The sequence below is a fragment of the Mobula hypostoma genome, chromosome 5 (assembly GCF_963921235.1).
Source record: "Mobula hypostoma chromosome 5, sMobHyp1.1, whole genome shotgun sequence".
NCBI lineage: Eukaryota > Metazoa > Chordata > Chondrichthyes > Myliobatiformes > Myliobatidae > Mobula > Mobula hypostoma.
In genome coordinates, this window is record NC_086101.1 from 110,104,636 (window position 1) to 110,119,188 (window position 14,553).

At 44.5% G+C, this 14,553-nt stretch overlaps 1 protein-coding gene across 4 annotated transcripts in view; it reads left to right on the forward strand.

Annotated features, from left to right (window-relative positions):
• The window catches only part of LOC134346255 (uncharacterized), a 62,074-nt gene that overhangs the window by 4,682 nt on the left and 42,839 nt on the right, over window positions 1-14,553 (forward strand). The window lies entirely within an intron of this gene.

The following is a 14,553-nucleotide window of genomic DNA, read 5'->3' on the forward strand; positions in this document are numbered from 1 at the left end:
AAGTTTGACACACTGATTTCATTCCAGTCTGTCAGTCCCCTTCTCCTCAGGGTGTGGAACATCCTCGTGCTTGGGACATTGTGTCTGTGCTGAATCACAATCACAACTCTCCGGAGTCGGAAATACTTCAGGATTATTTGGATCCCCCCCCACCCCCCACCCCCAGTACCCCTGACTCTCCTCTCTCCTGTAGCATTGGGTCACAATCTCCAAACTTGATCCCATGTGTTACCCCTGTCCTTCACAACCGGTTGCTCTCTCCACGCTCTCCTCCTGTGTATCAGTCACTGCTCTGGATCACAACTCACAGGAGGTTCATTGACCCCACAGCAACCTCAGTAACTCAGGAGATGCGGAACCTGAGCCACGGCTCCATCCTGATAATCCGGACAGCGCTGGTTCTAGTACTGCTGGCAGTGGTGTGGACCACGGGCATTTACCTGATCAAGAGGAGCCCAGTTACAGGTAACCTGCCTTCTCTGTCCTTGCAGATCCTTGTCCGATGGAATGAATCACATCAGCTTCCCATTAGACTTGGTGTACCGTTTATGTACCATCCACAGTCGAGCACAATCTGGGGCTCTGAATGATGGTTCCAGACTTTGTAACACCCCATCCTCCTTCACTGAAAACTCTACCATGGTGAATCTCAGCATGCCGAGCCCATCCATCCCTCTCAGGTCCCCTTCGGAAAACAGCAGCAGGATTAGGCTACTTGGCCCCTCAAATAAGCCCCAGCTTTCAACGAAACTTCAGCAGATGCACCCCAGGCCTCATCTCACTTTCCCTGCCATTTGCGAGGACCCTCTCTATCGAAATGTTGGAAAGTCCATCCCCTTCCGCTCTGAAATGCTCCAGAAGATTTTGCAAAGTATTCCAGAGATGCACCAACTTTTGCATCAGTTTTAAATAACCACCTCCTCCCAGGGACATGAAGGGAGTGGAGATATCTTTATGTAGCCAGGTTAGTTAACCGTACCATTACTAGTTTTATTAGATCAGTACAAAATCATGGGCCGAATTGCCTTTTCCTGTGATATCCTGCTCTTTACTCACTGGCCACTCTACTTGGTGCAAAAGTGGAACCCAGTGTAGACTTCAAGTTTAATTTCACATTAATCATCACATATCCATACAGGTGTATACAGTTAAACAAATTCCCATTTTGAAACAGCTCATCCTGCCCAACCACTTCAAGGTTAGGTGTGTTGTGCATTCAGTGATGCTCTTCTGCACTCCACTGTTGGAACGTGTCGGCATTTCATTCACTGTCACCTTGAACCAGACTGCTCGTTCTCCTCTCATCCCTCACATTAATCAGGTGCTTCCACCCACAGAACATCTACTCACGATTTGACATGTATTATTCACACTATTCTCTGTAAAGCCTAGAGACTGTTGTGCATGTAATTCATAGGAGATCAACTGTTTTGGAGATGCTCAGTGTAATGTCCAAGTTAGTTCCATCACATTTCTTCCGCATTCAGAGGTTTGGTTTGAACAACATCTGAAACTCAACCATTGAACATAGAACATACAAGAGTACAGCACAGTCCAGGCCCTTCGGCCCACAGTGTTGTGCCGACCCTCAAACCCTGCCTCCCTTATAACCCCCACCTTAAATTCTTCCATATGCCTCCATATATTTGCATGTTTTTTTTTTTGCATTGAGTTTGTGCCACATAACTGGCTGATTAAATATTTGCATTAACCAGCAGGTGTACAGCTACACCTAATATGATAGCTGCTAAGTGTCCATAAGACCATAAAATACAGGAGCAGAATGAGGCTATTCAGCCCATAGATTCTGCTCTGCTATTCCATCATGGCTGATCCTGGATCCCACCAATCCACCCACCGCCATATACTGTGGTGCTCTGACTGATTAGGAAATGATCGCCTTCTGCCTGAAATACACCCACAGACTTGACCTCTCCTTCAGTCTGTGGCTGAGCATTCCACAGATTTACAAATCTCTGGCTAAAAAATTCCTCCTTGCCTCTTTTCTGAAGGATCACCCCTCAATTTTGAGGTTGTGCCCTCTAGTTCTGGATACAGGCACCATAGGAAACATCCTCTCCACATGCGCCCTGTCTAGTCATTTGAACATTCTGTAGGTTTCAATGAGATCCCCAGGAATTCTTCTAAATCCCAGTGAGTATCGGCCCAAAGCTGCCAAACGCTCCTCATGTGTTAACCCCTTCATTCTCAGAATTATCCACAAGAACCTCCAGTAGATTCTTTCCATCGACAACACGTTCTTTCTGAGATATGGGGCCCGAAACTGTTGACAGTCGTCCAAGTGCAGCCTGACTAGTGTCTTCTTAAGCCTCAGCATTATCTCCTTGAAATAAATGCCAACATTTCACTTGCCGCCTTTACCAGAGAATTAACCTTCTGGGCGTCCTGCATGAGGACCCCTAGGTCTGTTTGTGCCTTTTTTTGTTTGAATTTTCTCCCCATTTAGATAATAGTACACACTATCATTCCTTTTACCAAAATGCACTAGCATACATTTCCCAACATTGTATTTCATCTGCCACATTTTTTGCTCACTGTTCCAATTTGTCTAGGTCCTGCTGCAATTACATTGCTTCCTCAGCACTACCCATTTCTCCAGCCATCTTTGTATCATCTGCAAACTGTGCCACAAAGCCATCAATTCCATTATCTAAATCATTCACAAACAATTTCAAAAGTAGCGGTCCCAAAACTGACCCCTGAGGACCACAAACAACAGGAATTCTGCAGATGCTGGAAATTCAAGCATCAAGCATGCTGGAAATGTGTGTTCCCTGAGGACCACCTTGAGTTACTGGCAGCCAAGCAGAAAAGGCCTCTTTTATTTCCAGTTGCTGCCTCCTGCCTGTCAGCCATTCCTCTATCCATGTCAGTACTTCCTCAAAGCACTCTAATAGATTAGTAATGTACTCCAACACTTTCCCAACCACTGAGGTTTGGCTAACTGGCCTATCATTTCCTTTCTTTTGTCATTCTCCCTTCTTAAAGAATGGATGGACATTCGAAATTTTCCAGCCCTCCAGGACCATGCAGAAATCAAGTGGTTCTTGAAAGATCATGACCAATGCATCCACTCTCAGTACTCTGGGATGTAGTCCATCTGGCCCATGTGATTTACCCACCTTAAGGCCTTTGAATTTACCTAGCACTTTTTCCTTTGTAATAGCAATGGCACTGACTCCTGCTGCCTGACATCCACGGACTTCTGGCACACTGCTAGTGTCTTCCAAAGTGAAGACAGATGCAGAGTACCCATTTAATTCATCTGCCATTTCTTTGTCCCCCATTACTAACTCACCAGCTTCATTTTCAAGTGGTCCAAAATCAACTCTAACCTCCCTTTTAGTCTTTATATATCTGAAAAAACTTTTGGTATCCTGCTTTATGTTATTAGATACTCTGCCCTCATATTTAATCTTTTCCTTTCTGATAGCTTTGACTTCTGTTGGATTTTAAAAGCTTCCTAATCATCCAACTTTCCACTCACTTTTGCTAGCTTATATGTCCTTTCCTTGTCTTTTATGCAGTCCTTAAGTTTCCTTATCAGTCAAGGTTGCCTACCCCTGCCATGTGAGAACATCTGTGGGACATATCTATCCTGCGCCTTCTGAATCATTCCCAGAAACTTCAGCCATCTCCGCTCTGCTGTGTGCCCCACCAATATCCTCCCCCAATCCAGCTGGGCAAGCTCCTCTCTCATTCTTCTGTGATTCCCTTTATTCCATTGCGATACTGATACATGTGTGATGCTTCTCCCAGTGAAATTGAATTCAATCATATTATGATCACTGCCTCCTTAGGTTCCTTTACGTTAAGCTGCTTAATAACATCTGGGTTAATACACAACACCCAATTTAAGATAGCCTTTCAGCGAGTAAGCTCAAGCACAAGCTGCTCTAAAAAGCCACCTCGTGGGCATTGAACAAATTCCCCCTCTTGTGATCCAAACACTATTCTGATTTTTCCAATCCACTTGCAGATTGAAGTCCCCCATTACAATTGTACCATTATGCTTGTTATATGCCTTTTCCCACTCTCTTTGCAATCTCAACCCCACATCTTGGCCACTAATTGGAGGCCTATATATGATTGCAATAATGCTTTTTATAACCTTGCAATTTCTTAACTCCACCCACAAGGATTCAACATTCTATGACCCTATATCACCTCTTTCTAAACATGGAAATCCATATCTTTCCAATAGAGCCACAGCACTGCCTGTGCCTTCCTGCCTTTTGATATAAAGTATATCCCTGGATGTTAAGCTCCCAGCTATGGCCTTCTTTCAGCCACGACTTAGTTATGCCCACAATGTCAAACTGACCATTCTCTAATTGTGCCACGAGTTCCTGCACCCTATTCTGAATGCGATGGGCATTTAAATACAACAGCTTCAGTCCTGCATTCTTCACCCTTTTGAACTCTGCCTCTGTGGTACAATTTAACTCCTTGCTCTGTCTGTATTTGTAGTCAATCATTGGCTTGTCCTTCCTTGCATTCAACTTACACCCATCATCTACTTGTAAACTTGCTGGCTCATCCTCAGCTCTATCAAACTGGTTGCCACCACCCTGCCATATTAGTGTAAACCGCTCTCAACAGCTCTTGTAAATCTGCCTGCAAGAATATCGGTCCCCCTTCGATTCAAGTTGAACACATTCCTTTTGTATAGGTCCCACTTGCCCCAGAAGAGGTCCCCATTATCCAGAAATCTCAACCCCTGCTCCTGCTCAAATTCTTCAGTCACGTATTTGTCTGCCACCTCATTCTATTCCTATCCTTACAGTCGCTTGGCACAGGCGGCGATCCAGAGATTACTATCCTTGAGGTCCTGCTTCCCAGCTTCCTTCCTAACTCCCTATAATCTTTTTTCAGGACATCCTCCCTTTTCCTTCCCATGTTGTTTGTACCAATTTGTACCACGACTTCCGGCTGCTCACCCCACACCCCCTTTTCAAGTTACTGTGGGCACATCCAGAAACATCTCAGGCACTGGAGTCCCTTGTTACTGCTGCCAGCCTCTTCAGTTCCCTACCCTTCTGAGTCACTGGGCCCGACTCAGTGCCAGAGGCACGGCCGTGGTTGTTTCCCCCAAGCTGGGTCATTCCCTCCCTCCCCCAACAGTATTCAAAATGGGGTACTCAAAATGGTGACTACACCTCTGTAGCTTCTGTGTTTCACTGATTCACTTTCCCCAACAAGCCGAAGGTCATTGAGCTGTAGCTCCAGATCCCCAACACTGTGTCTAAGGAGCTGCATCTCGATGCACCTGCACAGATGTGGCCATTGGGGAGGCAGGGAGTCTCCTGGAAATCCTACATCGGATAGTGAGAATAGCACATCCTCTTCAGAATTGAATAAAGAATGAACTTACCTCGACTCCACCTGTTCTTGCCGAAGCTTCCTTTGGGCCAAAGCCTTCAACTCTGACTCACTGCTCCCACGATGACTGCTTGGCTAGGTGGAACCTCTCCTTTATAGAGACTGGGTTTCCCATCGAAAAGCTTTGTCAGACCTGTGCAGGAACTCTCCTGTCACGTCTGCACAGTACTCCAGTCAATCACTCCGCTCTGTGTTCTCTGGGGTGCTGCTCAGCAGCATATTCCCAGCACCACAGAGATGGGTACAGACCATTGCTCACCACGTCCGTCTGCTCATCAGCACTCGGTGCACAGTATTGTGCCTGAGGCTTTTGCACAGTGCTGTAGTAATTTAATGAATTATACTCTACTGTGCCAAAAAATAAAACACATTTCATGATATAAGTGAGTGGTGATACGTCTGATTCTACAATGGGTTTCTAATGTGGACCAAGAGTGGGAAGGGGGCAGGGAGAGGGGAATTATTGTTAGGAAAAGGGGAAGGCAGGGGGGAAAGATCGGGAAGCAGCAGAGACACATTCCATAATGATCAATAAAACAATTGTCTGGAATCAGACTTGACCTTGCCTGGTGTCTCAGGGCTGGGTGTGTCTGCACCAGTGCTACCCCAGCACTCCTTCTCTGCCACCTATACTATGTCCCTCCTACAACGCTCCACTCTCAATATTCCACACATCCTTCGCTGCCCATAGATTTACAAACTCCCACTCCGCTCCATGTTGACGAACACAGTACAATGCAAAAGGATTAGGCGCTCTAAATACAGTACATGTATGAGCCTAAGACTTTTGCACAATAGTATTCAGCTGTCACCTGCTTGGATAAGCAGATGTCCTAACTACCAGTCGCACCAACTCTGCCGGTGGAATTCACAATCAAAAATCCATTTGCCTGTTTCCAGATGCCAACACTCGGAGAGTGAAGAAGGAGACAGTCCAGGAGACCCAGCTCTGAGAATGAATTCTCCCAGGCAGTGTCGGGACAGACGGGCTAATCTTGATCCAGACTCGGGTCAAATGCAGATCACTCGTCAATGCAAAGTGAGATCACGTCACAGTGACAGAGATGGAAGCAGAAGGGACAGAGGCCAATCATAGCTTCCCAGTGATCTTACCTCTTCCAAGGATATATGGTTTCTGTGCAACGTCTCATTGTTATCCATGTAATAAAAACATCAGAACTAGTTTCCTAATATGAGGGATATTTTCATAGCTTAGATGACCAATACTGATTAGTGATGTTGGCATTTATTTTAAAATGTTTCCTCTTTAGGTTTGTTGATGAATATATTAATAGTGCAATGCCATAAACACAGGGCATTGAAAGTTGCTGAAAATCCGGAAGAACACGCACAGAATGTTGGAGGAGCTCTGCAGGTCAAGATGCATCAATCGAAATGAATACACGGTTACAATTTCAGGCTGAAACCCTTCTTCTGCACTGAGAAGGAGGGGGATGTCGCCAGAATAAAAAGGTGGGGGATGGGAAAGAGGACTTGTTAGAAGGTGATAGTTGAGGACAGGAGGTGTTGGAAATTATACGGCTGGAGAACACGGAATCTGAAAAAGGAGAGGAGTGTGGACCATGAGGGATAGTGAAGAAGGGGTGCACCAGAGGGAGTTGATTGGTCTCGTTATGAGAAGGGGTAAGAGGCCAGAGTGAGGAATGGAGGGAAAATACTGGAAGGAGAAATCGATGTTCATGCCATTAGTTTGGAGTTCAGCTCGTACCACCTGGTCTCATGTAGAAGTGCAATTACCTTTCCTCAGTTCCTTCATCTATACCATCTGCACATTGTTCACCACACCTGTTCCCAGGATGAGGATTTTCTTTCCAGAACACCAGAGATGTCTTCATTCTCAAATTGGGTTTGAGCTGATGTTGCCAGTACACACATCTCCTCGATTTCCCATATGACCGCACTTCCAGTAGTTTCAGCCTGGATAGAGTTCCACATGTCCTCATTATCATCACATTCACCTCCATATCCAACACAAAGTTCTCCACAGCTTCCACGATCTTCACCGTGATCCCACCACCATAAACATCTTTATCTCCTCACCCTCACTCCACTTTTCGCAGGGCTCGCTCCTCCATGATTTTGTGTCTATTCCACCCTCCCTATTAATCTTGTTCCTGCCCTCCTGGCTCATACCCTGCAAGTGAAAGAAATGCTACATCTGCCAATTCAACTTCCTCTTTAACCTCAAGTCAGGGCTCCAAGTAGTTGAGGCCACACTTCACCTGCAAATCTGCTGGGCTCTTCTATTCGATGCAACTTCATCTACATCGTGGTGAGACCAGGGGATAAATTTGCAGACCATTTTCACCAGCAACTCCTCTCCATCTGTGTTTAACCATTCTAATTCCTATCCCCATTCCCTTTCCAACTGTCTCCACATTTGCTATGTCAGGCCACCCTCAGGATGGAGAAGCAACACATCATATTCCGTCTACGTAGCTTATAAGCTGATGGCATGGAAAGTGATTTCTCCATCTGGTAATTTTTTTCTCGCCCTTTTCCCTCTTTTATTCCCCACTGTGGCAGCCTACCCCTTCTACACACCTGCCAATCAATTCCCCCCGTGCCTCTCCTCCTTCCCCTTCTCCCATGGTCCATTCTCATCTCATATCAGGTTATTACCTCTCCAGCCGTTTACCTTTTCCACCCACCTTGCTTCACCTTCCACCTTTCAGTTCAGCGTTCTCGCCTACCCCCACCTGTCTATCGTGCGATGTCATTCTGTACATCACAGGCCCATCACTACGCACCATCAGTAAAGTCTACAGGAGGGGCCGCTTCAAGAAGGCAACATCCATCATTGAATATCCGCAGCACCCAGGGCATGCCAGCTGCTCACAGACAGGAGGTACAGAAGCGTAAGGTCCCATATCACTGAGTTAAAGAAGACCTACTTCCATTCAACCATTAGGTTCCTGAACCAACCGCCACAACCCTCATCACCAGAGCTCAGCGACATTTAGCCAACTGTGACTTTGCACTGAAATAGACTTCACTTTCTAACGAATTGTATACAATTTGTGTACAATAAATATTTTGCTTGTGCATGCTACTTTTCTGATGCTACGTGTGTGCGATGCGGCTGTGAACCAGTTTTTCCATTGTATTTGTGCACACATTAAGTTCTTTAACATTAATTCTTAACATTACATCCTTCTTTCTCTATTCTCAAAAGAATGCTAGCATTGCATTTGCCTTTCTCACCACAGATTAATGTGCAAATTAGCCTTTAGGAAATCCTGCACGAGGATTCCCAGGTCCCTTTGCTGCTCAGAACTTTGACTTTTTTGATCAGTTAAAAATAGTATCTGCTTTTATTTCATCTAAGAAAGTGCATGACCACACACTTCCTGACACCATATTCTATCAGCCACTACTTTGCCCATTCTCCTAGTCTGTCTAAAATGACATAGCATCTCTGCTTCCTCAAATCTGCCTGTCCCTTTGGCTGTCTTTGTAACAAACTTAGGCACAAATTCATTATTTCTGTCATCCAAATGATTGACGTTTAATGTTAAAAGAAGTCGTCCCAACACAGACCCCTGTGGAATGCCACTAATCTCCAGGCGGCCAACTTAAAAGTCTCCTTTTATTCCCAATCTTTGCCTTCAGCCTATCAGCCAATGTTTTATCCAAGCTAGTATCTTTCCTGTAATATCATTGGTTTTTAAATTGCTAAGCAACCTCATGTATGGCACATTGAGAAAGGCTTTCTGAAAATCGAAGTACATAACATCCATTGATTCTCTTTTGTTTATTCTGCTTGTTGTTTTCTCAAAGAATTCAAATAGGGAACACTTACCCTGAAGTAAAATCATGCTAACTTTGTCCTATTACATCATGTGGCGTCACATTCTCTAAAACCATAACTTTAATAATTGACTCCAACATCTTCACAATCACTGCAAACAGAGTAACTTGCCAATAATTTTCTTTCTTTTGTCTTGCTCCCTTCTTGAAGAGTGGAGAGATATTTGCAATTTTCCAGTCCACTGGAACCTTGCCAGAATCCATTGATTCTTATAAGATCATTACTAAGCCTCAACAATCTCCTCAGCCACCTCTTTCAGAACACTGGGGTGAAGATCATCTGGTCCAGGTGACTTATCTCACTTCAGAACTTTCAGTTTCCCAAAAAACTTCTCCCTAGTAATGACAAATTCACCACCTACTGCCCCTGATACTCTTGAACTTCCAGCGTATGGTAATGTCTACCATACTCCCACAATGGTCATTCTTCTTATGCTCCTATTTATCTTGTAAAGTTTGATGGTGGTGACAGAGCGAAATAAGGTGCATTACTGCCACCAGCTGAATGGGAGTGTAAAACAAAGAGACAGGAAGTAGAAGTATGAAATTCACTATTCCACCTCCAAAATATCTCAAGTAATATCAAGAAGTCTAATGCTTTTCAGAAAGTAATAGCAATGACACTAACTCCAGATTGTTGACACTCACGGACCTCTGGAACACTGCTAGTGTCTTCCACAGTGAAGACTGATGCAAAGTACCCATTTAGTTTACCTGCCATTTCTTTGTCCCCCAATACTACTTCACCAGCATCATTTTCCAGTGGTCCAATACTCTCACATCTTTTTTACTGTTTATATACCTAAGAAAAATCTTTTAGTACCCTGCTTTATGTTATTGGCAGGTTGTCCTCATATTTAATCTATTCCCTTCGAAAAGCTTTTCAGTTGCCTTTTGTTGGATTTTAAAAGCTTCCCAATCATCCAACTTCCCACTCACTTCTACTGCCTAGTCCAGTCTCGGGCTTGGAATCCAAGCCTTGTCTCCTAGTCCATGGTTCCTAGTTCTGGTCCTGCTTTCCCTAGCCCGTCTGCGTTCTCGTCCCTGCTCTTTGCCAGAATCCTGTCACTTCCCTACTCTGGTCAAGTCCCGTTCCTTGTACTTCAGTGCCTGTGTCTTGCATTTGGGTCTGTTCCCAGCACCCCATGTGACAGGAAGTAGAAGTATGAAATCCAACATGCCTCCCACAAAATATCTGAAATAATATCAAGAAATCTAATGCTTTTCAGAAAGTAAAATGCACACTCATATGCATATTACGCTAGGAGTCATATCCTAATAAAATTTCCAGCTTAATCTCCTCTGTCCCAAGGATTTCAATTTAGCAATCTGAAGTTTCTTTCACTCCTCTTTGGAACTGCATTCAAGCAACATATATGGCACCAATTCCTGATCAGTGCACTGCATACAGACGCTGGTATTGTACGATCATAAGATATCGGAGCAGAGTTAGGCCATTCAGCCCATTGAGTCCACTCTGCCATTTCATCCTGGCTGATCCAGATCCCATTCGACCCCATACACCTGCTCCCTCACGATATCCCTTGATGCTCTGACCAATTAGGAATCTATCAACTTCCACTTTAAATAATTCCTCCTTACATTTGTTGTGAAAGGTTGCCACTCAATATTAAGGCTGTGCCCTCTAGTTCTGGATATCCCCATGAGAGGGCAGATCATCTCCACATTCACCTTATCTAGTACTTTCAACATTCAGTAGGTTTCAATGAGATTCCCATGCATTCTTCAAAATTCTAGTGAGTACAGGCCCAAAGCTGTCAAACCCTCCTCACACGTTAACTCCTTCCTTCCAGAAATCATCCTTGTGAACCTCGTATGGACTCTCTCCACTGAAAATACATTCTTTCTGAGATAAGGGGCCCTAAACTGTTGACAATACTCCAAGTGAGGCCTGACTAGTGTCTTATAAACCTTCAGTATTATCTGCTTGTTTTATATTATATTTCCCTTTAAATAAACAGCAACATTGCCTTTGTCTTTTTGACCACAGAATTACATTTCTGGAAGTCTTGCATGAGGACTCCTAAGTCCGTTTATACCTCTGATGTTTCCTCCCCATTTAGATAATAGTTTGCAAAATCATTCCTTTTCCCAAAATGCATTATCGTATATATCCCAACACAAAATTCCATCTGCCACTTTTTTGTCCATTCTTCCAATTTGTCCAAGTCCTGTTGCAATTGCTTTTTTTTCACAGCGCTACCTACCCCTCCAGCTATCTTCGTATCATTCAAAACTTTTCAAGAAAGCCATCAATTTATAAGAATAAGTTGAGTGTACTTGGACTTTTCTCCTTGGTGCAATGGAGGATGAGAGGTGACCTGATAGAGGTGTATAAGATGTTGGGGGGCATTGATCGTGTGGATAGTCAGAGGCTTTTTTCTAGTGCTGAAGTGGCTAACATGGGAGGCATAATTTTAAGGTGCTTGGAAATAGGTACCAAAGGGATGTCAGGGGTAAGTCTTTCACACAGAGTGTGCTGGGTGTGTGGAATGCACTGCTGCAATGGTGGTGGAAGCAGATACAATAGGGTCTTTTAAGATCCTCTTAGGTAGGTGAATGGAGCTTAGAAAAATAGAGGGCTATGCGCTAGGGTAATTCTAAGCAGTCTCTAGAGTAGGTTACATGGTCAGCACAACATTGTGGGTCAAAGGGCCTGTAATGTGCTGTAATTTTCTAGGTTCTATATTCACTCCAGGTTGACAAATACAGTGTTGCACAAATATCATAGTCTCCCTAGCTACACTATATATATAGTCTAAGACTTTTGCACACTATTCTTTGGCTGTCACCTGCTTGGATAAGCAGATGTCCTGAATACCTGTTGCAACATTTCTGCTGGTTCAGTTCACACCGAAAAATCCATCTGCCTGTTTACAGATGCCTACAGTCAGGGATTGAAGAAGGAGACATTCCAGGAAAGCCAACTCTGAGAATTAATTCTCCCAGATGGCTTCAGGACTGGCAGTTTAACCTTGGTCCGGGCACTGGGTGAAACAGAAGATCACTTATCAATGCAAAATGAGATCACGTCACAGTGACAGAACTCAAAGCAGCAGGGACAGGGGCCAGTCTAAGCATCATAGTGTTCCTATCTCTTCTGGGTATTTATGGTTTATGTGCAACACCTCAGTGTTACCTGTGTAATAAAACCCTAGAACTAATTTCCAAATATGCAGGATATTTTCATAGCTTGGATGACCAATATTGTTCAGTGATGTTGGCAACTATTTTGAAAATTTCCTCTTTAGTTTTGTTGATGAATATATTAATAGTGCAATGCCATAAACGCAAGGTGTTTTTAAAGTCATGGGAAATCCAGAGGAACACGCACAGAATGCTGGAGGAAGCCTGCAGGTCAAGCAGCATCAATCGAAATGAATACACGGTTACAATTCCAAGCTGAAACCCTTCTTCCGGACTGGGGATGAAGCGGATGGTGCCAGAAGGGGGGGATGGGAAAGAGGACTAGTTAGAAGTGATATTGAGGCCAGGAGGGTGTGAAACCTATAGGGCTGGAGAACAAGGAACCTGATATAGGAGAGGAGTGTGGGCCATGAGGGATAGGGAAGAATGAGTGCAGCCGGGGGATGTTTTTGCGCTGGTGAGGCGAAGAGGTTACAGGCTAGATTAGGGAATAGAGGGAAGGGCGAGGGAAAAATACTGGAAGGAGATATCGATGTTCACGCCATTAGTTTGGAGTTTATACTCTTGACTACACCTCTCCCCACCCAGTCTGCTGTAAAAATGCTATTGCCCTTCCTCAGTTCCCTCGTCTATGCTGTCTATACTTTGTCCATCCCATCTGTTCCCAGGATGAGGCTTTCCTTTCCAGGACATCAGAGATGTCTTCATTCTCAAACTGGAGATGATCGTCGATTTCAGACAGTCTCAGCCTGAGCATGCACCCCTCAGCATCAGCGGCTCCACAGTGGAGAGAGTGGAAAACATCAAGTTTCTCGGGGTGCAGATCTTGGACAATCTCACCTGGTCCAGGAACACCACTGGGATTGTGAAACAGACCCAGCAGAGATTGCACTTTCTGAGGAAGCTTAAACAAGCATCACTCCCCACTAACATCTTAACTACATTCTACAGAGGCCTGGTTGAGAGTGAGCTGACCTTTTGCATCACAACCTGGTACTCCAGCTGCAGTGCTGGCGACATAAAAGCCTTGCAGAGGGTGGTTAGGGGAGCAGAGAAGGTTATTGGGCTCTCCCTACCTTCTGTCCAAGACCTCTTTCAGAGTCGATGTCTTCAAAAGACCCGGTACATCATTAAAGACCCCTCACACCCTCTCCATGAACTGTTTGTTCTTCTGTCATCAGGCAAACATTACAGGAGCATCAAAACTAAAACCACAAGGCTACTAAACAGCTTCGTCCCACAGACAGTCAGACTGCTAAATAGCTGCTTTACCTGACTCTGCTTTGGACACTTTTAACTTGCACTGGACACTTAAACTTGATTTTAACTGACATGTGGCTGTTGGGTTTTACTATTTATTGTTATGTTTATTATTTAGTGTTGCGTTTGTTATGTTATGATTGCACTGCTCCTGAGAAACACTGTCTTATTCTGCCCTACAGAGCTGATGTATGGTTAGAATGACAATAAAGTTTCCTGAACTGAATTGAATTGAGTTTCACTTACACCACCATTGACGTTGCCATCACCCATATCTCCACGATTTCCCGGATATCCGTGCTTACACCACCTTCCAGCAGCCTTAACAGAGATAGAGTTCCACATGTCCTCACTTATCACCACATTCGCCTCCACATCCAACACAAAGTTCTGCAGACTTCCATCATCTTCAACGGGATCCAGCTGCCATATGCATCTTTATCTCCTCACCCTCACTCTCCACTCTTCGCAGGGCTCGCTCACTCCATGATTTCCTGTCTATTCATCCCTCCCTATTAATCTGCCTCCTGCCCTCCTGTCACATGTTGTGCAAGTGAAAGAAATGCCACATCCGTCAACTCACTTCCTGTCTAGCCTCGAGTCAGGGACCCATATAGCCCTTACAGTTCAGGCCACACTTCACCTGCAAATCTGCTGGGCTCTTCTATTCGATGCAACCTCATCAACATCGTGGTGAGACCGGGGGTTAAATTTGCAGACCATTTTCACCAGCAACTCCACTCCATCTGTGGTTAACCATTTTAATTCCTAACCCCATTCCCCTTCCAACTATCTCCGCATTTGCTATGATGAGGCCACACTTAGGAGGTTTTGCTCCTCCATCCTATACAGTCTAGGGAGCTTCTAACCTGATGGCATGGAGAAGAATTT